The sequence below is a fragment of the Pinus tabuliformis genome, chromosome J (assembly GCF_031772625.1).
Source record: "Pinus tabuliformis cultivar Carrire ecotype Pingquan chromosome J, CPIR1, whole genome shotgun sequence".
NCBI classification, from domain to species: domain Eukaryota; kingdom Viridiplantae; phylum Streptophyta; class Pinopsida; order Pinales; family Pinaceae; genus Pinus; species Pinus tabuliformis.
In genome coordinates this window covers 5,302,771-5,329,026 of record NC_142295.1, presented here as the reverse complement: position 1 = coordinate 5,329,026, position 26,256 = coordinate 5,302,771, and positions in this window count along the sequence as shown.

The window sequence follows — 26,256 nt, the reverse complement described above, 5'->3', positions numbered from 1 at the left end:
TCCATTGGAAGCTGTGCATGTCCTATTGTGTTCTGTGTTCCTAGTAGAGTTGGGACTTCTCCCAACCGACTTGGGACTCACTCTCACCCTCTCCCTTTACAGTGAAAGAACCATTGACACAAGTAACACTTACAATCACTAAGCACGCGAGCCTCAGTTATCGAAGACATAGCATACCACTTTCCTACGCTGACAAGCAAGAGTTGAGGAAAATATTTAAGATAACGGAAACTGGGCCATCATACCGAATGGGACTCCCACACCAAACGGTGTGAGCTAGAGAAGAGAGAGAGATTCCTTTTTGTCCTCCTTGCTTTTCTAGAAATTGTCCTTTGTGTGAGAGATTGAATGCCCAAGTGGAGGAGAAGGTGTTGCTTTATATAGTGATCTATCTAGGTCAAATGTGTGTCTTTTGGAGCCAGGGTTGAATTGACTTGGAGGGAAGTTGACTTGTCACTTTTGAAGCAAAAAATTACATCTCAAAAATTCAAATTTTTATCTTTAGAAAGTCTCAATGGGACTTTGACTCAAAATTATTTTTTCTTTAACTCAATAATTTATAAATATGCTTTGCAATGATAAATATAATTACATCAAGTGACCAAATGCACATTATGAAGATCAATCATAGTTACAACTTGAACACTCCCTTTTAACTAGGGAGGTATTCATAATCACTGCCATTGGTGTTCTCAAATTGAACAAATTTCTCTAAAGAAAAAATATCCATCATCACCAACATCATCATCTATCATCAACATTTGCTAGTGGCCACATCTAGGGTGGTACCAAACCCATGAAAATAACATATTAGGACTCACTCCACCAAAGTGATCGGTCCTCGAACCCCATGGCCTCTCCCTAGGCCAAAAATGCCAAGACCCCCAACTAGCAAGCACTCGCTCACCCTTCTTAGTGAGCACTCTCGACCAAGACCTCACTCAACCCCTTCTTGGTTGGTGAACAGGTCTAGATGCTGAAAGGAACTCACTCCATCCTATTCGGTGTGTGATCAGGGTCCATGACCTCACTCCACCCTTCTTGATGTGTGAATAGGTTCTAGATGCTTAAGGACCTCACTTCACCATTCCTGGTGTGTGATCAGGTTCTAGATGTTGAAATACCTCACTCCACCATTCCAGGTGTGTGATCAGGGTCCAAGACCTCACTCCACCCTTCTTGGTTTGTGATCAAGGTCTAGATGTTGAAGGACCTCACTCCACCATTTCGGGTGTGTGATCAGGGTCCAAGACCTCACTCCACCATTCCTAGTGTGTGATCAGGGTCTAGATGTTGAAAGACCTCGCTCCACCATTCCAGGTGTGTGATCAGGGTCCAAGACCTCACTCCACCATTCCAGGTGTGTGATCAAGGTCCAAGACCTCACTCCACCCTTCTTGGTGTGTGATCAAGGTCCAGATGTTGAAGGAATTCACTCCACCATTTCTGGTGTGTGATTAGGGTCCACAATGTCACTCCACCATTTCTGGTGTCTGATCAGGGTCCTCCTCCATGAAGCACTCACTCAACCCCACCTGTTAAGCACTTTGGGCATATTGGACCTAGTCTCCCTATCGGGAAGGGAGAATGTCCATTGGTGCTACAGACATATCAATGCTCTCTCTCAAAAAGAGGGGTATTCTCCATGAGCCTAGCTTGTCTCTTAAGTACACAAACTTGTCCTTGGGCAACGAATTCATCTGAACATAAATTGCCTGCTCATTAGTGAAGATGTAATCAAGACTTATCACTCTCTTATGCCCCATATTGTGGATTCAGTGGTACTTAATCTTAATGTATTTCAACCTATCATGGAACATGAGATTCTCTGAAAGCTTCACAGAACTTTGATTATCACAATATATAACTGTTGATTCCAACTATTGGTCGAACAATCCTGTAGACAAATTTCATAGCCATACTACTTTTGTACAAGCCTCATTGGTTGCGATGTACTCTGCATCAACATGCTGAGTGCAATTGACCTCTACTTCCTACTCAACCACGATATCATAACAGATCCCAAATTAAAGCATACTCCCATGGTACTCTTCCTATATTCAACACTTCTGCCCAACCAACATCTATATATCCATGAAGTTGTACATCCTTGTTTGTAACATATTGCAATCCATAATTCACTATACGACACAAGTATCTCAAGATGTGCTTTGTTGAAATCTAGTGCTCGTGTCTCGATTCCACTTGGAACTGGCTCTATGTGTTCACGACAAAGCATATCTCTGTCCTGGTGTTAGCCATCAACGAACCAATCAATCGTCGATACATATATGGGTCTACCAAACTGGAGTCAGAGCCTCTCAACTTCTTCAAGTTAGTCACCATGTGAGTCACCATGGATTTACAATCCATCATACCAAATCTTTGAAGGATATCTATAACATACTTTCCTTTACTATGGAAAATATCACTAGGCTTCTACCATACTTCTAATCCCAAGTAATAGTGCATCAAACCAATCTAATCCTTCATATCGAACTCATAATCCAACTACTTCTTACATTGAATGATGGGAGACTTGACACCTGTCAGAAACAAGTCATCAACATATAATAATAGAATCACATGGGTATTATTTACAACCTTAAAATAAAGGTTTGGATCAATGTCACCCTTGGTAAATCCCAACCTCGTTAGGTCACTGTCAATATGAGCATACCAAGATCTTGGAACTTGCTTGAGTCCATACAAGGCCTTCTTCAACCTGAGAACATGAAACTCATTTCCATGCACGTCAAAACCTTGAGGTTTGCTCTATGTACACCTCTTCCTTAATCACACCATTGAGGAAAGCAGTCTTAACATCCATTTGATGCAAGTTCCATTCCAACGAAGCAACAAGAGAAATGATGGATCTAATGGAGGTGTATCTGACAACTGGAGAAAAGGTCTCATTGTAATCTTCTCCCTACTTCTGGGGAAACCCTTGAGCCATGAATCATGCCTTGTATTTTTCAATACTCCCATTTTGAGCATGCTTAATCTTGAGTATCCACTTGGAAGTCACTATTGACTTCCCTTCTGGCCTTGGCACAATATCCTAGACATCATTCTTCATGATCAATTGATATTATTCATTCATAGCCTCCTTCCACACTTGTTGGCTAGCTGCTTCTTCATAAATGGAAGGCTCTGCATCAATAAGTTTAGTCATGAGAGTTGTATAGCTAGAGAACCTCTTAGGTTTCTTAACTTCCCTAGATATGCCATCAAGCGTTGCATTCCTTCTACCTCTTCTAATGTAGATCTAAGCTATGCTGGTATTTTCATGATCTCAGTAACAATAACTAGTTCTATTGGTTCACAAGGCCCCTCCGGCCTTTTAGGACATTCTGTAGAACTCAAACATTCTTCTTTCAAAGCCTCATTATTTACTTGATAGGAGTCCATGGAAAATTCCTTAGACCTCCAATATGCAACCTTCTCATTGAAGGTGACATCTCAACTGACCTCAATTCATCGCTACTTTGGAATATAAATTTTGTAGGCCTTTGTTGATTCACTGTAACCAACATATATGCCTTTCCCTTTCTTTGTTGAAGGTTCCAACTTATTTCTCTTGTCCTTAGGAACATGAATGTACATATTACAACCAAATATTCTCATATGCCCAACCTCTGGTTTTCTTCTAGAGAACAAATTTTCAAGAGTCATACCCTCCAGAATTTGATGGGGGCTTTTGTTTTGAATCTATCCAGCCAATAATGCCTCTCCCTATAAGAATAGTGGTAAATCAAAATCATGCATTGTGACTTTGACAGATTCTTGAATGGACCTATTCTTTCGTTCGACTTCACCATTATGTTGTGGATTGTAAGGAACAATTAGCTCCCTCTTAATCCCAACTTTCTTGCAAAAAAATATGAGCTCTTTCAAGGTGTATTCTCCTCCATTGTCAGATTTCAAAATTTTGATCTTCTTACATATCAAGTTTTCCTCTTCAAATTTGAACTCTGGAAACTTGGTGAAAACTTCATCCTTGGTCTTCAAGATATAGATTCATGTCTTCTGAGAGAAATAAAAAATGAATGTTACATAATATAATGAACCTCTAAGTGATCTCACCTTTTATGCCATAGCTCACTTGGATTAAGTTTATCATGCACATTATTACCAGATTCCAACTCTATGGATGTTTTTCCAACTCCTCTCACTGTTAATTTTTCAGATTGTTCTATGATGTTTCAATTACTTCAGCCCAATTCAATTCATCATATAGTAATGCTTCAAATTATTAACAATGTTTCCAATCATAAGAAGTAATTAAAGATAGAACAATGTATTCTATGAAAAACGAGACAATAACACAACCACAAGAGACACCAGATTGGTCAAAGACCAGGGGAAAACCCCACAAGGGTGAAAATCCTTTCAAACCTTCTTCTTATTAGATTGTCATAAAATGTTTCAGCAGAGAGTACAATGAGCCCAATACATAATATTTCAATCGATATTTACCCAATAAAAATCAGAGACAAACTTCCTAAATTACTATACAACAGAGAGAAACCTTCCAGCCTTCAGACATCTGTGGTCAACTTCAGTCAATTGTCAAACCATAGCTCAAAACCCTGGTCTCCCTCATCAGAAATTCTGTGAGCGAATGTGACTTCTCGATCGCTCTCTGAGGCACTGTGAGTGGGTGACTTTAACTCCCAGTCACTCCCTAAGGTACTGCAAGTGTGCGATTGTGAAGCAAATCTGACTCAAACCATCGGTCGCTCCCTGCAAGACATTATGCATGTAACTATGATGCCTTAGTCGCTCCCAGAGACACTGTGTGCATGCAGTTTTGGTTGTATCAGCCTAGATCTTCCTCAAAGCCTTAGTCACTCCCTTCATGTTGTCCCGTGAGTGACTATGATGCCCTAGTTGCTCCCTTAGCCACTATGTGTGTACGACTATGGTCGAACCTACCCAGATCTGATCTCAGGGCGTCGGTCGCTCCGTTCAAGCTGATATGCGAGAGACTATGGTTTCTTGGTCATACTCAGAGACACTGTGATCATGCGACTATAGTTGGATTAGACATGTGGTGAGGGTACGATCATAAAACAAAAATCTTAATCTGTGCAAGCCTCAGACGAGAAACTTCAGACTCCTAGCGAACTTTATTCGACAAACTTGTGCAAGCCAAACAACAAATGAGTAGAGAAGAAGATGCTTGATGATGATGTTAAAATGAACTTGAGGTCTCTTCTATTTATAGGCTTCCATGAGGTCCCATTTGATTATGAGGCTGAACTGTCCAATTGTACATGAGTACAGGGTCGACCTAATCCAATATACATGAGTGGGTTCATAAATTTAAAAACCAACTTCTGCTTGTCCAAATGAGGTGATATTTAGGTTGATTTTTTTCCTCTAGGAAAGATAAATTCAATGCAATCATCATCTCTGTCATCTGAGCTTTCCAAGGTGGAACTTGATCCTAGTTGCATAGATTAACACTCCCTCTCAACTAGGAATAATTCCACCTGTCAATATATGTCTGTTGATCATTACATCATCCTTTCATGTTGTCATTATACCATGACCATCTCTTCTCAACTCTATTTAATGAAACATTCTCGAATCTAAAAGAAGAAGAATCAGGGAGCATTAGCTTCCACCCTCTATCTCATGGGGGAGGCACATATCTCAACCCCATATCGAGCAATAGGATATCCAGACACACAGATGAGAACATCTCAACCTTGGAATGACATCGAGGAGCTCATTTTCAGCCTAAATCCACAAAGGGGAGAAAATATCAACCTAATCCTATTGCCTACTGATATTCCCATAAATGACCCTCTAGAGTCATGAGGTAGAACACTTGCATCATAATCCATCTTGGATGAGATACCTGAATTACCAATAGGTAAGGATCACACGCCTCCAAACCTCCTCAACCCATTGGCTAGATGAGGAGGGACAATCTCAACAAGCCCTGCTTGTGCATATGATTCCAACTTGGGTATACTTTGCAACGATCAAAGGTGGGGGAGATAACCGACTTGTGAAAGAATACAAGGATTGCACACATCCTAAGGGTGACAGATATAGGTGATCCCCTATTTTCTAGAGATTCCTAAACCCCTGGAGCCCTCTATCTCAATTCCCCACCCCGGGAGCTCAATAGGGGGAAGAGATGTCTCAATGTCGTCGATCAGCACTGCCCCTTATCAGGAGGGGTCACATCCATCACTCAAAGCTACTCTCTGAAGACCGAAAACTTCCCTTTTGGTAAATATTTGGTGAGAATATTTTCAATCTATGCATATGTCGATATCCAATGGAGTCTACCAACTCTTCTCTACACTATATCTCGAATGAAGTGATATCGAATCTCTATGTTCTTGGACTTGTCATGAAACACGAGATTCTTTTCTAGGCGGTTCCCACTCTTGTTGTCACAATATATCATTGTAGTGTCTAGAACCTGCTCAAATAAGTCTTGAAAGAGCTTCCTTAGCTAGACTTATTCATAGCTAGCCATGTTAGCGATAATATACTCTGCCTCAGTAGTACTCAATGCTATAGACTTATATTTCCTGCTCATATATGATATCATGGCAGATCCAAGTCTGAAACAATATCAGAAGTACTATTTTTGTCGAGAAAATTTCTTACCCAGTCAACATCAGTGTATCCTTGAAGTCGAACATCTATAGAAGAATATCTTAGACCAAGTGTGATCGTCCCACACAAATATCTCAATATATGTTTGACATCAATCCAATGTGCATGGAGAGGCTTGGTCATGAATTGACTCAATGTGGTTACTGCATAACATATGTCTAGATGGGTGTTCGCTAGGAACATCAAAGTGCAAATCAATTGTCTATACTTGAATTAATTCGTCAAATCGGGTCTAGAAACTTCAACACATAAATTCTTGAAGTTTATTTCCTTCGGTGTAGCCATGGATTTGCATTCTTTCATTCTATTTATTTCCAACAACTTCATAACATATTTTCCTTGTGAGAGTAAAATCTCACTAGGTCTTTTCCACACCTCAAGGCCTAGGAATTAGTACATGAGTCCAAGGTCCTTCATCTTGAATTCAAAGGCTAGCTCCCTCTTACACTTGATCATCAGAGGCTCATTACATGTCAAGAATAGATCGTCAACATACAAAACCAAAATCAATGTGTAATAGCACTGGTGAAAATTCCATGTAATAAAAGTTAATAAAAGGCAAAATAAAAACCACAAATGATGGGTCACTTATTCCAAGCTGAATGTTGGGGAAAATTCTAGTGATGGGGATCACTTGTGATTGTTTAATGGCTAAGGAAATTGGCAAAGGCAATGGATAAGACATTAAAAGGCAAAAATACATTTTTGGCACATTTATTTATGAAGATAATGGAAATTAGGAGAAAAAGGAGGTGAAAGGTCACATGATGCATGTGAGGAGTAAATGAAGGAAAATAATGGAAAATGAAGAAAACAACGGCCTCATCCATAAAAAGGCTTCTCAGGGTCAGTTGGTAACCTTTTGTTAGTTCAATCTTGTAGCTCGCTCTCATTATTCTGTCTCTCTCTCATACTCTTGGATACTTAGAGTTTTCTTGGAGCACTCTTGGAGGGTGTCACATGGATTCTTGGAGCAGGAAGGCAAATGACGAGCAGGAAAGTGTAAGAAGGAATCAACATTAGCAACTACATCAGATTTGTTTGCAGGTACCGAGTTGCATGTATGATTTCTTCACTAGTTTTGGCATGCATGGCATATGCATGTGGTTTCTTGGTTGTGATCTGTCATTGGCATGGAGGATTGCCTAGATCGACAGTGGATTTCCTAGCCTTTCCATTTCCTGGATAACCATGGTTATCCTAGAGCCTTGGTTGGACAAATGATTTGGAGCCCTGTATCAGCTTAGGTTGAGTTACTAGTCTTGGAGTCTTGGTTGGAAAAATGCTCTGGAGCCTTTGGTGGGTTGAGTTACTAGTCCTGGGGCCTTGGTTGTAAAAACGTTTTGAAGCTCGGTAAAAGATGTGGGTTGAGTTACTAGGCCTATAAACTTGGTTGGAAAAACGCTCTGGAGCCCTGGATGGTCGGGATAGATATCGATTTGATGATGGTTTGGTGATGTGCAACCATGAGGTGGAATCACTTTTTCATGGGTTGAGGTGGATGGCCTCTGGAATCCATGGATGAGTTTTCATTGATGTATTTTATGAGATCCCACATTCATGCTTGGAATATGGCACGAGGGTGAATGGATGAAGAGAGGTTTGGCTCAACCATTCTACAATTGGGTGGAACGTGGAAGTCCCATCTCGGGTTTGGATTTTGCATCATTATTGAAATGTTATTTCTCCTTGTATTTCTATGAGCATTTTGATGGATTATATGTGGTCTATATGATTGTACTTTCGTGAGTATTTTCTACTGCTATTGTGTTGGTTATGTATGTGTTTTATGACATCAACCATGTGTGGCTCTCATCATGTTTTTACTTATAATTGAATGATCAATGTATATATGACCTAATGGATGGAATGGTAGTTGATGTGTCAAGGCATCAATGGTTCTTAGCGATTCTCATCTAAGTATGAGACCCGTATGCTCATAACTGTGAATTACACTTGTAGACTACACATTTGCAATATGTTTGACGAAATGTATATCATGGCTAATAGGGGTCCAATCAAGGTCTTGAACAAGTATTTGCTTTAGTATTTTCATTTCCATGTTTTCTTATTTATTTGAAGAGATGGATCAATTCTGGGTAGTGACCTGGGCTTTGAGCCTGAAAAAGTGGCTTAAATCCCAAGGTTGCTGGCACAACATTGGAAATTTTGGTTCACAGTCACTGGAAGGCAGGCCTGTGAGAGTGAATTTATGTTATTGGTCGCTCCCTTGCCCATAGCATGAGAATGACTATGGCCTACGATACCTAAAACAAAAGTGGGCCACAGGACAAACTGTTTGAGTGGCTGACTTGTTTTTTGAGGGTTCTGTTGATGATATTGGATGTCTATATGGTGTGTTTCTGTCGGTTCCACTTCCTTGAATGTGACTTGGGAGGTTGAATCATATCATAGTGACCTCTCATTGCATGTTTAGCCTGACTGGTTGGTTTCTTGGGTAGATGTGGGAGGAGGGTGTTACAGAGTGGTATCAGAGTATGGTTCACCCCTCAGATTGGATGGGATATGTGTTGGTCATGCATGCATGTCAGTTGCATGTGTGTCTATCACACTTGCATTCCATTTGCTTGTTTCATTTGCATGATGTTGATCATTTTGCAGTGATGTCGACATGTGGAACTTAGTGTGCTTTTGTTGGATGCATCACTATGAGTGTATGACTAGTTATATATTGTTATATATCACTTGCATCATTTAATCTGCTTGGTACATCTTGTATGATTGGTTACATTCTTGTATGATTTGTTCATATGTATCATTCTTGTGTGCCGGGTTACATGATGCTACACATTGTTATGTGTGTTGTTCATTTATGATTGACTATATGCGTTATGTGTGGGTGTGACCCGTACTTGTGCTTGAGTGCTACTTGCATGTAGGTTGGTGTATTGTCTACGTTGTGGTTTTGTATGGTCCACATGCACTAGTATGGTTTATGTCGTCGTGCATGCAGTTAGGGCACGTATAGTTATGTATTTATTATGCATATTCATGTTTTCATGTGGTCAAGTGTACCGTAATGTAGTGGATGTTTTTATGCATGAGGTTTTAGTGTGCATTGTTGTTAAGGTCATGCATTAATGATTGGACCCTAGCTAGAATGACGACACATGGTTAAATGCTTATGTACTACTTTCATATATTGCTATGATTATGTTCTACATGTATCATGCTGAGTTGTCGATCTTGTAGACAAGGTATCCTCCCCAAGCTATACTAAGGTACACTGGTTCATTGTGAATTGGTTTAGCTGACATGATATACCTTGCGGGAAGAAACATCAAATGGCTAGCAAGATGGTGTACTACAAAGAATCTCCTTATGAATCCAAAGAGCAGTATGGTGTTGGGAACTCTTCTGATTTGGCAGTGACACTAAGAATCTTAAAGGAAGATATAAGGATTTGTAAGGCTTGTCAGATTTACAGTAACAGGGGCCACTCTGGATTAGTAATGAGCAGGAGAAAAAAACTAATGGGTCATATAGTAGTAGATCACATGGTGGTCACCAATCAGATAGAGATGACACAATCTGAGATGGCAGATTGTTGGACACTCTGGAGAGAAGAAGGTATAGACCAAGGTATGGTTATAGTTATGATTTATATAGGCACTATGATCACCACCGATATCATCCTTACAAGAGGAGTGATAGGGGATACTTTTCGGATGAGTTTAAGAAAGAAAAGCCACCTAATTTTGATGGAGAGGTAAAGAGATCACAAGATGCAGAGGCTTGGTTACTCGGTATGAAGAAGTTCTTCAGGTTTCATGACTACTCAGAGAACATGAAAGCTAGAGTGGCTACTTTCAGTCTTAAAGGTAAAGTAGACATTTTGTGGAAAGATGTGAAGAATGTCAGGGACATAAATGAGGAAGATCTGACTTGGAGAGAATTTGAGCGACTATTCAAGAAGAAATATATATTGGAGAGATACTTTGATGGCAGGACAAAAAAATTCTATTAGCTAAAGATGGGTTCTATGTCAGATGATGAGAGAATGAGTAAGTTCTTGGAACTATTGAGGTATGTGCCTTACCTCAAGGAGGAGAAGGCTAAGATTCAAAGGTTCATTAGTGGGTTACTAGTTGCATTCAAGGACAAGATTGAGTTCGATGAGCCTAGATCTTTGGAGGAGGCCATTCGGAAGCTAAAGCATTGCTATGGACAATCAAAACACCAAAATGAGACTAAACAAAACTAGAGAGGTAATGCTAAGAACAAAGGAAAATGGGACAAGAAGCGAGAAATACCACAGGACACAGGTAACAAGGAAAACGTTGCACTACCTAAGTGGTTCAATGCATTAGAGAGAGGGTAGGGACATCGACCTGAGGAGTAGAGTAAGGAACCTGTACGGTGTTGGACTTATGGAGGGGACCATTGTAGGAAATATTGTCCACAATTTCAGAGTGGTAGACCCATGATATACAGTGCACATGAGGCATAAATTGTTGGGGATGTCGGTTAGAGTATTCCACATTTCTATGCAGCACTGGAAGACCAACAAGAAAAACACCAGGCATCTATCATTGATATGGATGGTAAGCTTTGTGATCAAGTTATTTATGTTTTGATTGAACCTGGATCTAATTATAGCTATCTTAGTCCTGACTTGGTGGATAAGTGTGGTTTGAGTAAGGAATTGCATGCAAATATTGTAAAGTGTAGTTGGCTACAGGTACAAAGAAGCAAGTTCATCATTGGGTAAGAGATTGTACATTTGATTTAAATGGTATGCCTATTGCAACAAATTTGAATGTATTACCATTGGATTCATACAATATGTTATCAGGCATGGATTGGTTGTATCTTCATAGAACCAATGTAGAATGCTATGACAAATCTATTGAGTGTGTTGATGACAATGGAGAACCAAGAGTCTTATAAGGTAAGAAGAAAGCATATCAGTTAGGATGGTGACAACTATGCAAGCAAAGTGTAGCAAAAAAAAAAGGGTGCAAGCTACTTGTAGTATAAATTTCTAGTGATAAGGGTAAGGAGGTTGAGGATGTAGATGTGTTGAACAAGTACCCGGTTTTACAACAATTCAAAGATGTATTTCCTGAGGACATTACAAAGTTTCCACCTCGCAGGAAGGTAGAATTTTATATTGAGTTAGTGCCAAGGGCAGCTCCAACATCAAAAGCACCTTACAGGATGAGAACACTTGAGTTGGTAGAACTAAAGCTACAACTAAAGTAAATGTTGGAAGAATTATACATTAGAACAAGTGTATCACCATGGGGCACACTGGTCTTGTTTGTGAGGAAGAAAGATGGTACTCTCAGATTATGCATTGATTACAGGAAGTTGAACAAAGTGACTATCAAGAATAGGTACCCTTTGCTAAGGATTGATGACTTGCTCAATCAGCTGAAGGGAGAAAAAATGTTCTCAAAGATTGAATTGAGATATGGATATCACCAGGTACACATCAGGGAAGAAGACATTTACAAGACTGTGTTCAGGATTAGGTATGGGAATTATGAGTTTTTTGTATTTCCATTTGGCTTAGCTAATGCTCCAACTAAATTCATGTGCTTGATGAATAATGTATTGCATCCATATTTGGATAAGTTATTTATTGTGTTCATTGATGATATATTGGTATATTATAAAAATGAAAAAGTGCATGCCGAGCATTTAGCAGTAGTGTTGAAACTGTTGAGAGAGCATCAGTTGTATGCTAAGCTTAGAAAATGCAGTTTCTTTCAGACGGAGGTACATTAATTAGGGCATGTTGTCTCCAAGGAGGGCATTGTAGTAGATCCATAAAAGATAAGAGCCATCATGGAGTGGGTGGCTCCTAAGAATGTGGATGATGTGAAATTATTCATGGGTTTGGTAGGTTACTACAAGAGGTTCATCGGGAACTTCTCACAAATTTCTTATCCTATCGCATCTTTGCAAAGAAAAGGTAAGAAGTTTGAATGGACAGAGCAATGTGAGACTAGTTTTGAGCAGCTTAAGTAGTTGTTAACACATGCACCAGTGTTAAAGATTGCAGATCCAGATAGAGAGTTTTTTGTGTGCACAGATGCATGCAAGAGAGGACTTGGTGGAGTCCTTATGCAATATGGACATGTAGTATTCTATGAGTTTTGGAAAATGAATGAGCACGATCAAAACTATCCCATGCATGATCTTGAGTTGACAATGATTATACGTGCATTGAAGATGTGAAGACACTATCTTATGGGCAGGAGGTTCACATTGATGGGTGATCACAGTGGATTTAGGTATCTGTTTGACCAACCAAATCTGAATTGTAGGTAGGATTGGTGGTTAGCCTTGATTAGCAAGTTTGAATTTGAAATACGATACAACAAAGGTAAAGAGAACAAAGTGGCATATGATTTTAGCAGGCGGGTGCAGGTAAATCACTTAGCAACTATGAGCTCTTATGGGATAGATTTACAGGATAGGATCTTGCAGGTCGGACAACAGGATGTCAGATATATGGATATTGTGCACAGGTTGTAGTAGAGTATAAGTACAAGCACAAGTATAGGTACAGGTGGTATTACAGGTACATGTATAGGTGCAGGTGCAGATTATTTGGACTATTGTCTTGCAACAAATGGATTGGTCTAGTTCCGAGACATGATATATGTACTAGATGATAGTGACCTCAAGAAGGTGATCTTGAGGGAGTTTCATGCAAAACCATATTCAGGTCACCTAGATTACTAGAAGGCATTGACAATAGTGAAGAGATCTTACTATTGGCCAAACTTGAAGAGGGATGTAATAGAGTTTGTGGCTAGATGTTTTGACTATCAACGAGTGAAAGAAGAATTTAAATATCTAGGTGGATTGCTACAATAGATCGTGATTCCAGAATGGAAATGGGAGGTCATTTCCATGGACTTCATCACAGGGTTGCCGAAGACAGTGAGACATCATGATTAAATCATGGTGAATGTGGGCAGGTTAACAAAGGTTGCACACATCATTCTAGTGAAGTCTACATTCTTAACTAGTGATGTGGCACATGTATTCATTAGAGATGTGGTTAGGCTACATGGTGTTCCAAATAAGATTGTGTTAGATAGCGATGTAAAGTTCAGTCAAAATTTTAGGAGTTATTTGCAGGTTTGGACACAAAGTTTGTCTTTAGCACAACTTATCATCCACAGATAAAATGAACAGACAGAAATGGTCAACAAAATATTAGAGTACACGTTGAGGATGCATGTGATGCACCAATAGTGGAAGTGGGAAGAGTATCTCCCCTTGGTAGAATTCACATACAATAACGATTATTAGGAATCATTGAGGATGAGTCCTTTTGAGGCACTGTATGGGTGAAGTGGTAACACTCCTATCAGTTGGAGTGATCCGGTTAGGAGAGTATTGATTGGACCACATACGTTAGTAAGCATGGAACATGAAATGCAGGTAATCAAGAAGAATACAAAGGCAACACATGATAGGCAGAAGAGTTATGCAGATAGGAGTAGACTGTTCAAGGAGTTATATGTTGGGTAATATGTGTTCTTGTGTATCAAACCAAAGAAGATCTCCTTGTGGATTTGATCATGTGCTAAGCTGGCACCACAGTTTTATGTACCCTTCAACATTATTGAGAGGATTGGGCCAATAGCCTATCGACTACACTACCTCTGATAGTGAAAATCCATCTTGTTTTCCATGTACCATTTCTTAAGAAGTATGTTAAAGATGTTGATCCTGTAATTGACTGGTTTGTATTATAGGTGGAACCAGATGGAGAATTCTAGCTAGAGCCTTAGTGTATATTGTAGAAAAAGGTGCTCATGCTTCAAAATCGAGCAAGTTAAAGTCCAATGGAAGCACTTTGAGCCCGATGAAGCTACATGGGAGAAGGCAGATCAGATGCGAGCTATGTATCCTTCCTTGTTTTCCGGTTGAGGCAAAGCAACTTGATATGGTGGTTTGGTATTTTCTTAAGGTGGTTTGGTATTTGCTTTATGGTGGTTTGATATATGCTTTATGGTGGTTGATATTTGATTTATGATGGTTTAGTATATGCTATATGATGTTTCGATATATGATTAGAAATGGTGTTTAGTATATGCTTTGATATATGTTTTGGTATATGATTTGGCATATCTTCTGGTATACATATATTTCTATGATGTTACTATATGTACATGTGTGATTGGATGTAAATACCGTAATGAGTTGTGTTATAAAGCTCCACTATGCGATATGGATGTCACATTATTATGATTATGTTTTCATGTTACTATGCTATCATGTGGTTATGTTATCATGATGTTATGATTTCATGTGGATTGGCACTTAGCAGTATGATCATTGTAAATACCGTAATGAGATGTGTTATAAAGCTCCACTCTGCGGTATTTTGTCATGGTGTCATGATGTTTTATCTTGAGTAGGTCTTTCATTGTAAATACTGCATTGAGCTGTGCTATAAAGCTCCATGAGTAGTATGTCTTCTTTCAGTAGGTTGCTGAGGTATATGCATGATTGAACACTGAGGATGGTGTCCCCCAAGGGGGAGGGTTCTATAACATCCCTAGCGAAAATTCCATGTAATAAAAGTTAATAAAAGGAAAAATAATAACCATGGATGATGGAACACTTATTCCAAGTTGAATGTTGGGAAAAATTCTAGTGATGGGGATCACTTGTGATTATTTAATGGCTAAGGAAATTGGCAAAGGCATTAACAGGAAAAAAGGCATTTTTGGTACATTTATTTATGAAAATAATGGAAATTTGGAGAAAAAGGAGGTGAAAGGTCACAGGGTGCATGTGAGGAGGAAAATGAAGGAAAATAATGGAAAATGAAGAAAATAGATGCCTCATCCATAAAAAGGCTTATGAGGATCAGTTGGTAACCTTTTGTCAGTTTAGTGTTGGAGCTCTCTCTCTCTCATACTCTTGGATACTTAGAGTTTTCTTGGAGCACTCTTGGAGGGTGTGGCATACTTGGATAATTGGATCAAGAAGGCAAAGGAAGAGCAAGGAAGCACAAGAAGGCATCAACATAAGCAACTACATCATATTTTCTTGTAGGTACCGAGTTTTATGTATGATTTATTCACTAGTTTTGGCATGCGTAACATATGTATGTGGTTTCTTGGTTGTGATCCGTCATTAGCATGGAGGATTGCTTGGATCAACAATGGATTGCCTAGCCTTGCCATTTCTTGGATAACCATGGTAATTGTGGGTTACTTTCATTGTTTGTTTTGGTTGGTCCTCATGTTCCTTAGCTTGGGATGAGTTACAAGTCCTGGATCCTTGGTTGGAAAAATTCTCTGGAGCTTGGTAAAAGTTATGGCTTGAGTTACTAGTCCTTGAGCCTTGGTTGGACAAATGCTCTAGAGCCCTAGATGGTTGGGATAGAGATCGATATGATGATGGTTTGGTGATGTCTGACCATGAGGTGGAATTTGTGATCACTCCTCCGGATCTCCAAGGCTGAGGAAGAGTCCAGCTGAGGTATCCATAGAACAATATTTTGACTTGGTAGCTAGCCCTACCAAGTCGAAGAGGGCTCTCTCCAAAGAATCACAGCCAAGAGGGCTGGATAAATTAGGGTTTTAGGCTAGATATAGTAGCTCATGGGGTTTTATGATTTGATTTGATTGGGGTAGTCACTGGATGAGTGAATTAGGTCAGAGAATGAACTAGTTCAGGGAAAAAGAGAATCATAATTGCAGACATATGAAAGGGCAAGGTAGGCAAGTTACTTTAACAGATTGCAGTATAGTGATGAGATGGTTTAGACTAGTGAGTTGCTAAAAAGAGCATGAAGATCATGAATTCTTTTTAAACTGAAGAAATGAAACAATCTATGATGATTTTCCCAAAATAGAGCATACAACATGAATTTTGCTTATCACACCTTGAAAATCAAACATACTTAGAGTGAAATGGATCATGAGAGGTACAAAAAATTCATACATATGAAACCGAAGAAAAAACAATATCAATATCAAAATACCATGCCATAGGAATCCCACCAAAATAATTGCAACTCATCCAATATATTCCATGCCAAAGTCCAAAACACTAGTACAACATCCAATGGAGTCCAACCTATAGAATGGCTGAGAAATTACATAATATAGGACTCAAAACAACTCATCCTAGCCTAAGGGGTTGAATCCATGAGAGGAGGAGAAGTTGCAACAAAAAATTAATTGATAGCTAGAGTGTAGAGTGGTCAAAGTGACTCATCCCTAACTTAAGCAAACTGATTCATTACAAGCCATGCGAGGTGATTTACTTAATGTATTTACCCTAGATAATAGTAAAAATATAATAATTACATTATCCTTATCAATTAAATCAGTAAAAAATTGATTTCCCATAGGTAAAAATCAATTTGGAGAGAAACAATGAAAATCTGGGCTGACTCTCAAACGCGCAACGCCATATTCAAGCTGACATTTACTTGCCTTGCGGATGTCCAAATCTAGCCCATGATAGCTCATTGGAAATCTTATCCTGTCTAGTTTCCAAAAATTCCCTTAGTTTTCAAAATGGGCTTGATTTTCCCCTCCAGAATTCCATTCTCCCAAGACTACTCAAACGTGCAGCGCCTGGTCCAGAAATGAGGCAGAAACATGATTTTTAGGTGGTTATTTTATTTTTATTTTTATTTTTTCACCCACTAGTTTTGCTTTCCATGGCTGGAAACATGTTTTTCTTGGAATTCTTGGTCTTTTTTAATCCAATGGTGATGGCCATTCCTCCAAAAAGTGCACAACACCTAAGGCATTGCGCCTTTGACAAAACTACTGATATAAAAATTGCCTTACAAAGACAGGAAAATGAAGATGACAAACATTGAGCCAAGGATTTTCAAAATTGTTCAAGAAGCTGAGGTTTGAGGTGGCTAGGCATGGAGTGAAGACTTTTTAAGTATATCGAGCTTCTTCTTCTCCTCATGGTGAGTTAGGGTTTTAATTCTTGCCCTAATATCTTTGAGCTTTGCCCTTGCTATTTGGTTTCTTCGGCAATAATGCTTCGCCATATTTCTTTGAATCTTAGTGTCTCTTTTAGCCTTGTCTAAGAGGTTTTCAAGATGGGTGTTCACCCTCTCAAGCCAATGCTCCTAGTTCTCATTTATCATTTTGGCAAATTTCTCATTTAGGGTGAGCTCATTAGCTAGTTCAATCTCGTTTTGTTTTTCTAGCTCCAAAGCTCTCTTTAGGCCTCTATTCCTTGGCCTTTTTCTTGGCACCTGTTCCTCCAAATGGTCACTATATTCTCCATATGCTTCATCAAGTGAGGCCTTAGCCTTTTCAGCCTCTCTCTTTGCCTTGATGAGCTGAATCTCCATGAACTCATGTTTGGTCTCTAACTGCTTAGTTTCTTGCTCATAGTATGTGATGATATATTTTTCCTTCTGCAAATTGACCTAGAGTTCCCCTAAGAGTGCTTCCTTCTCTTTGATGGAAATGGTTGCGCTCTCACAGTCATCATTGTTACTTAAGTCAACTAAGTGAAAATATTTCTCTATCTCATGGAGGTCCTCCTCCTGCTGTTAGATCTTTGACTCTGTCACCTTTTCCTTGCCCTTCTGTACCTGCTTTGCTGATGAAGAAGGCAAAGCCCCTCCCATAATCTGTGTGGCAAACACTTGCATATTCCCTCTCTGATAGGTATGAACCAGAGTACCCAAACCATCCCTTTTAAGCTTGCTGACCTCACCATGTTCAATGTTCTCTTGCATTTTCTGCTAGGTGAATGAATAGGCTCATGAAATGGTGATGATGGAGGTGATGGTGAGGCTGATCATCAGATGAGGATGAATGATGTATGGGCTGAGATGGAGGAATGGAGGTGGATGGATGAGATGATGAAGGGATGATTTGAATATTTTGAGTAGATGCATGAGTGAATATGGGATTAGCTATGAAGGTACTCCATGCAATGTTGAGTTCCTTGAGATGGTAAAGGACTATGATCTTAATGAGGGAATGATGAAATGGGCTCTTCATTTGATCTTTTTACTCCCTCTTTTGGGCAATGTAGGCCATCTTCTCAACACTCTAGACAAGATAGTAGGGTATATTGAGCATTTTTACCCTAGTGAAATGCATTAAAATCTGGATATCATAAGAATAGACCCTGGAAAATCTACCTTCACATGAGAAATATTTCATAATAATCTTCATCATTGGGGCATATCTATCAAGGAGGTGTGAAAAAGGAAAATAGTCCCTTCTTTCATTTTTATACCTTGGTTTCATGTAAGGCTCATAATAATGCCTATCCAAATCACCCCGTTTAAGCCATTTCTCCCCAACATCTGGAATTTCGGTGGCAATTGATATATTGGCAGTAGATAAAGTGAAAGTTATACCTGCTAGAGTGACTTGGTTGTCTTGAAGTTTAGAAAAGAAGAGCCTAGTCAACTTAGGATGATGTTGTACTGCCTGAACTTGCTCACAAAAATCATAACAGCCTAGCCATTTGAAGGATGCCATAGTCATTATAGGGGATGCTAAGAGTTCCCTAAGAACTATGGGCTCAAACCTGTGTATCTAGCCTCCTTTGTGTGGCCTCCTCTGTTCCATGTCTTCTTCTCTATCTGTTTCCTCTTCCTCACTATGTGGTATGTATTCCTCCTCTGCCATGGTGTTTAGTATCAAACCCTAGGGAGGTGTAAGGTAGGGGGAACATATTTTTTAGGTAATAATAAATGGGGAAGGGTAAATATGAAGATGATGTGATCCACATGGATATTGGTGGCCACCCACCAGATCCACTTGGACCCCCACCATTGCTTCTTTCATTTTTTCAGTTTCCTTAATTGTAGCACAATTGACTATTTTTAGCAGTTTTTAGGGTCCTAAACGTCTAGAGCCATTTTGAGGCCCTAAACAACATTTTTTTGGAAATCTATTGCCAACGGTTTGTTGTCTAAAGTCATATTTTTTGTCGTATTCCTTAGAGAGATCTTTTTGTCGTATTCCTTAGAGAGATCTTTCCAATGGGATATCATGCGTGTCAAATGGAGATAATATGACCAAGTTGTGACCTCGGGAAGTTGGCTATCCAACTCACCCCAACGGGGCCCATAAACTCTTGGTGTTACATCTCCTCGGGTTAGGGTTTTGGTTGTTTAGGGTTTTCTCTTATTGTTCAATAATAAAAAGGCCCTGGAGCTTCATTGTAATGCAATTCAAAGGCATGTATCCGCCACATCTCTTCTTAGAGATAAGCTACCATCACCCTAGCTGGTTTATTTCCATTTCTGTTTGTAAGCATATTTCAGTATTTTACATTAATGAAATGAAGTATTATTTCTGCTGCATCTCTATGCTTATGGTTATCTTTTTAATTTGTTGTGTTCCTATTTAAATCTAGATTAGTGGTATCAGAGTGGTCTTATTTTTTTCTTTGCTTTTCTTTGCATGTCCCCAACGAGGTCGGGATATAAGGAGTTAGGGCTTGAACTGGTCAAACCTTTGTAAGACTAGCCTCGCAAATCCCAACAGCCTCCCATGGAGGATGAAAATAAAGATGAGGGGGTAGGAGATCCTATCAAAATCTTGCTCGAAGAAGACCTCGAGCGACAAAGGAACGTGATGATGGACAACTTTGCCCAGATCCTTCAATGGCTACCCAGGGGCGACACATCGACTTCCAACAGCTACTCTGGAAACGCCACACCACTTAAGGTACAAGTTAATTTTTAAATCCCCATATTGGAGGGTCAGATAGATGTAGATGCAATTGATAAATGGTTAAATCTGCTAGAGGGTTATTTTTCTATTCATGATTTTTCCAGTCAGGAAAAGATAATTTTCACTCTTCTCAAAGCAGCCCACCATGTCAAGGATTGGTGGGAAACCTACTTAGAGCAGAAGGATGAAAGTATAGGCTCACTATTTTCAGCCGCACCCACTTGGAATTCATTTTGGGATGCCATCAAGGAGCAGTACTACCCTGTCGGAAGCTATGAGGATCAATACATAAAGTGGACCACGCTGAGGCAGGGAAGGGACCAAGACATTCCAGAGTTTACCAATATTTTCCATACCCTTCGCACAAAGTTGGGTATCAAGGATTCAGAGTAGAATTTGGTACTCAAATACCATGGCTACCTACACAAGTACATCCAGGAAGAAATAGAATTCCGGAACATCTCCTCGCTCGGCATGGCATACCGATATGCTGTCAAGGTCGAGCAAAAGTTAAAAAAAAGAAGCGAGAATTTTGATTTGTGAATCTGAAGCAAGGGAAAGGTGCCCCCAAACCACAGAACAAAAGGACAAAGCCAAGGTGGGGTAGCCCAAGACAACCCGCCAAAGCTGCAAGCAAAGCACAATGTCGCAAAGCCGAAAAAGGACACAAGAAAGTGGTGTGAGTTCCATAAGAGCTCCACTCACAACAAAAGTGAGTGTCGGGCCAAGCAGTCACTGGTAGACGAGCTTAAGGATTCAGAATCATATGCATGTTCCGAGTCTGAGTCAGAACCCGACAAGGGGAATGAAAAAGGGAAGCAGATTATCGATGTATAGCCCAATGCCACCGTTGCCACCATCAAGATCTAGAAGCAAGAACCCGAAGATCCAAAGGAGGAGGAGCATCTATTCCACTCCCAGATGTGGGTAAAGGGCTCCCTGCTATAGTTCATTGTCGACAACGGGAGCCAAAAGAACCTCATTTCAGTAGAGGTCATGAAGCAATTGGGCTTACCAACCACAACGCATCCACAACTGTACACCATCGGGTGGCTTCACCAAGGACAAGATCTTTGTGTGAGCCAGTAATGTCACCTTCTATATAAAATCAAACCCTTCATGGATGAGTTATTATGTGACATTGCTCCCCTTGAAGTTTGTGATGTATTATTAGGACAACCATACTTGTGGAAGTGACATGCTGTGTATGAATCAAGGCCCCGTGCTGTTATTGTTACTTTTGGAAATAAGTTGTACAGGATACCGGAGGTAGCACCGCTTACTACCATCTCTTTGGTTACTACAAAAAAATGCAGTAAACTCATTTCCAAAACTGGGAAATTTGTTTTCCTGATGATACGCCCTCAAGGAAAGAAGAAGACAGTGGCCACGATCTCCAGACAGGGCCCCTCCACATGACAACTACAGATGGACAAGGTCGTGGTTGAGTATGAGGACATCTTCACCTCCCCTGCAGGGGTTCCTCTGCGCTGTCAGGTCAATCACTCCATTGATCTGACCCGAGGTGTGTCACTGCCCAATGGACCAATCTATTGGCGCTCCATTCTGGAGAACAATGAAATCAAGAGGCAAATTCAGGAGCTGCTGTAGAAAGGTCACATCTATTCGAGTTCATCACCCTGTGGGAGCTAGCTTGTGTTGGTACAGAAGAAGGATGGGACTTGGAGGCTTTGTATTGACAATTGGGAACTGAACAAGATCACTGTCTGTAATAGGTACCCGATCCCACAGATTGATGACCTCCTGGACCAACTGAAGGGGGGAAAATATTTCAACAAGATCGATTTAAAGTCAGGATATCACCAGGTACCAATTGAACCCTATGATGTGTGGAAGACTTCCTTCAAAACCAAAGAGGGCCTTTTGGAATGGTTGATTATGCATTTCGGTTTGATGAATGCTCCTGCAACCTTCATGAGGCTAATGGATGAAATCTTGTGGACATTCACCAAATCATTTGTAGTGGTATACTTGGATGACATCCTAATCTTCAGCCAGAGTTGGGAAGAGCACCTCCACCACATCCGACAGGTTCTCCAAACACTGCGACAACACTAGTTATGTGCCAATTTGGAGAAATGCACTTTTGGCATGACCCAAGTTTAGTATCTTGGATACATTATTGATGAATAGGGGGTGCATGTGGATCCAATGAAGATCCAAGTCATTCAGGATTGGCCATCTCCAACCACTCTGACAGAGCTTCAGAGATTTCTAGGTATTTCCAACTTCTACCGCAGGTTTCTATTGGGATTTTCTCATATTACTTGGCCCTTGAGTCAAGTCACCAAGGGAGGAGCAAAAGAAAAATTCTTTTGGTTTGAATATCAACAGAAGTCATTCATAGAGTTGAAATATTGCCTCTACTTGGCACCAATGCTCGCATTACCAGACTTGCAACAACCATTTGAGGTCGAGACAGATGCCTCTGAATATGCTATTGGGGCAGTCCTTACTCAACATGGGCATCCAGTGGCATATCACAGTGAGACACTTTCAGACACAGTCTTGAAGTATACCACTTATGACAAAGAGATGTATTCCATTGTGCAGGCCTACCGAAAATGGAAGCATTACATTTTGGGGAAGGAAAAGGTCATCCACATAGACCACCGACCCCTGCAGTTCATACGGACCCAAGGGAAATTGCAGAATGATCACCATCATAAGTGGTCCACTTAACTGCAACAATTCCATTTGAATATCAAGTATAAGAAGAGCAGCACCAATAATGTTGCAGATTGCCTCAGTCGACCACCGATCATTGCCTTAACCATCGTGCTTAACTCTTGTGGGCATGAGACTTCTGATTGGCCACTTCTCTACAAAAGCGACCCAGAATTTGGCCACATATACCTATTTTAGGAAGTTTTGGTGTCTACAGATAAACGCTTAAACCCCTAGATAGTAGCTAAGTCTAGAACAACAGTGCAAAACATTCTCTACTTTTTCTATGACCAATAGATTAAATAAGATAGTAAAGAAGCCTACCTAAAGCTTTCGCTTACTCCTTATCTCCCTTGACCAATTCTGTCACTCCTTTCATACTTAATCCGCTTGAAAAGTACCTGCACATAGAAAAAAGACAAAAACTGATCAAAGCATATGATAATGATCTATTGATTAAACATAGCATGGAATCAAGTACATAATACACATATGAAAGCATCAATGAACAATACAAACATATGGAAAAATATTTGAACACTTTAATAGTAAAAGGAACAGTTACAGCCCAATTTCCTTGATTCAGTATTATTCCTCCAGTTCAATCCCATCCTCTCCTCATAACAAGCAAGACATTTTGACATCATTACAATACTTGAAACCAACTCAAGTCTTATATAAACAACATCTCCCTATAATTCAATGATTTCCAGCCTAGCCTGCCCAGGCAGCCCTTGATCACTTAGATGAGTGGTCTTTTTATAGGTGAATGAAGGAAGTTATGCCATAAATCGTGATAATGAATGCCCTCCCAAACTTAGGATTTAGTTCCATGGACGAAGGGATGAAGGGATTGATGTTCCTTAACTTCTCCCTCATCAAATTTCGAGCCCAAAGGAGTAGATAAAATTGGGAAGCTTCTAGATGCATCCAATGGATAAGAATATTCCCAAACCCCAATGAAATTTCACTCAAATTCACCGAATACACCCTGGTAGTGTACTAGGCTGCAATGCAGTGCACCCTGGTAGTGTACTAGGTTGCACTACAACACACCCTGGTAGTGTATCTACCTGCACTGATCCTTTTAGAGACAATTTTTGGTTGATTTCAGTCATGGAACTTCTTGGGAAGGAGGAATTTTGATGGTTGACTTCATTTAGGGCATGTAACAACTGAATTAGGGTTTGATGGGCCTTAATTGTACTGATTTGTAAGTCAGGGTTGATGTGCCCAAATGGATTTGTAATAGTTGCCCCCTAAAGCATGAAATCATAAATATGTATGTCGAGTGAAATGCTTTACTTTGTGGAGAGTAGGTTTCGAAGTAGAAGGTGACCTGCATCAATTACAATACATATATCATGATAATTTGATTTTTTTCTCATGAACTTGATAAGGGAAGTCATACCCATGCTCAACTTATAAACTTTCATTACATGTACAAATATAGTCGTCTACAGATATATACCCATGAATGGATGACCATGAATGTAAGGCCATTGTACATTTGATTTAGTACTCCTGAAAATATCGCAACCCGGATGGATGAAACTGGATCTGGGGTCTTCAATCTCATTCAATCTTTTACTCAAGTACAAGTATAACCATGTCAATAGATGATCTGAAGTTGAACATGGGAAGACATCATCTGATTACTAGCCAATGATGTAAGCTGTTAACAGATGCAAGAGGAATCACCGATAATGATAATGACCCTCAAGGTACTATAGTAAATTTTGCATGGTTTGAATAAATGATTTGACATTGAACACCATACAAATTATTTTGGTCGAAGGTCAGTGATGTCAACTTATTGCCGGAAGCAAGAAACCTGCCATTGATGTATGCAAGCCTCAAGGTACTGAAGGGGTGTTTCTAAGTCAACTTCTTGGATAATGTGCTGATGTCGACAAGAAGCAACTCGTCGTAGGAGGGCCTTGATGTATCCCACATCAACGACACGAAACGAGGTAAATGATTTGGGAGATGAAAAATTTACTGACGACAAAAGGTTCAGGAACAACAGTCATGAAAATGAAGGTTTACGGTATTGAAAAGGATGAAGTTTGAACCGAATGACTTCTCTTGAACAAGTTGGCGACACTAAGATGAATTGGTAGCATTGACCCAAGACAAAGTAATATATGCTATGATATACCAACGGTGTGATAACCATCAAGCTGAATGACACAACCCACATAGTCATGGTGATGAGGTGAAAGTGTCATGTTCAAGAGCGACTTGCTACCATAAAGTGTTTTCCCCTTTTTCCAATTTTCCCCAGTCATTGCTGACCAATACCTCTTTATTTTTATCAATCTTGAGGAGGAGAACATATGCTTGTTGTATAATTCCACCCTTCGGGTGAATTCATCACTATTTTATGCTTTAACGAGTCTAGCAAAGGTGAAACTCGGTCTTGTCTAGATGGACAAGTTTGTCGCTATTTGATGTTTTTAACGAGTTTAACGACAATGATAACTCGGTCCTTTTCATGTTTAGAGAGTTTGAAAAGGGACAAAAAGAAACCTCCACAATTTCTCTTTCATAAATTAATCTCTCCGAAAAAGCGTAAAATAATACAAGAGAGATATCATTTCCAATCCGTTAACGAGTTGGAAAGGACAAGCGCTCAACAATCTTTTCATGTTTCAAGAGTCTGAAAAGAGCTTAAGGAGGACTCCACTTTGAGGAATGAGTGGTGTAGGGTAGAAACTGGTTCCGGTGATGTTGGAACTTCTCAAATCATTTTTGATTTATGTGAAGAGGTTGGTTAATAAGACCACTCATTGCAACTGTTCCTAAAAAAAGGTAAAACAACCAAGTGAAAGCATATGATCGGCCAAAGGGATGGTGGCGATGGGATGAAAACAACCAAGGCTCATCTAACGAAAAAGGCTTATAGAATGGAAATCACGAGTGTTAAAAATGGAAATGGGTTCATTTTTAGACAAGCTTGAACCATAGAGAACTATGCTTGGGTTCAGTTTCATGTTTACACAAGCTTGAAATGATAAACTATGCTTGGATTCAGTTTCATTTTTACACAAGCTTGAAATGAGGAGAAACTATGCTTGAAATTGGTTTACATGCCCCCAGCATGATGAAAGGGAGAGTCTCTTGTAACCAGATGGAAGTTGCTACAGTGAAGCAGGATGGTTATCCAACACCTTTGCGGCTTCGTCCAGATAGGGACAAAGGTGAATGGGATGATTCCCTTCACATAACCTATGGGGAA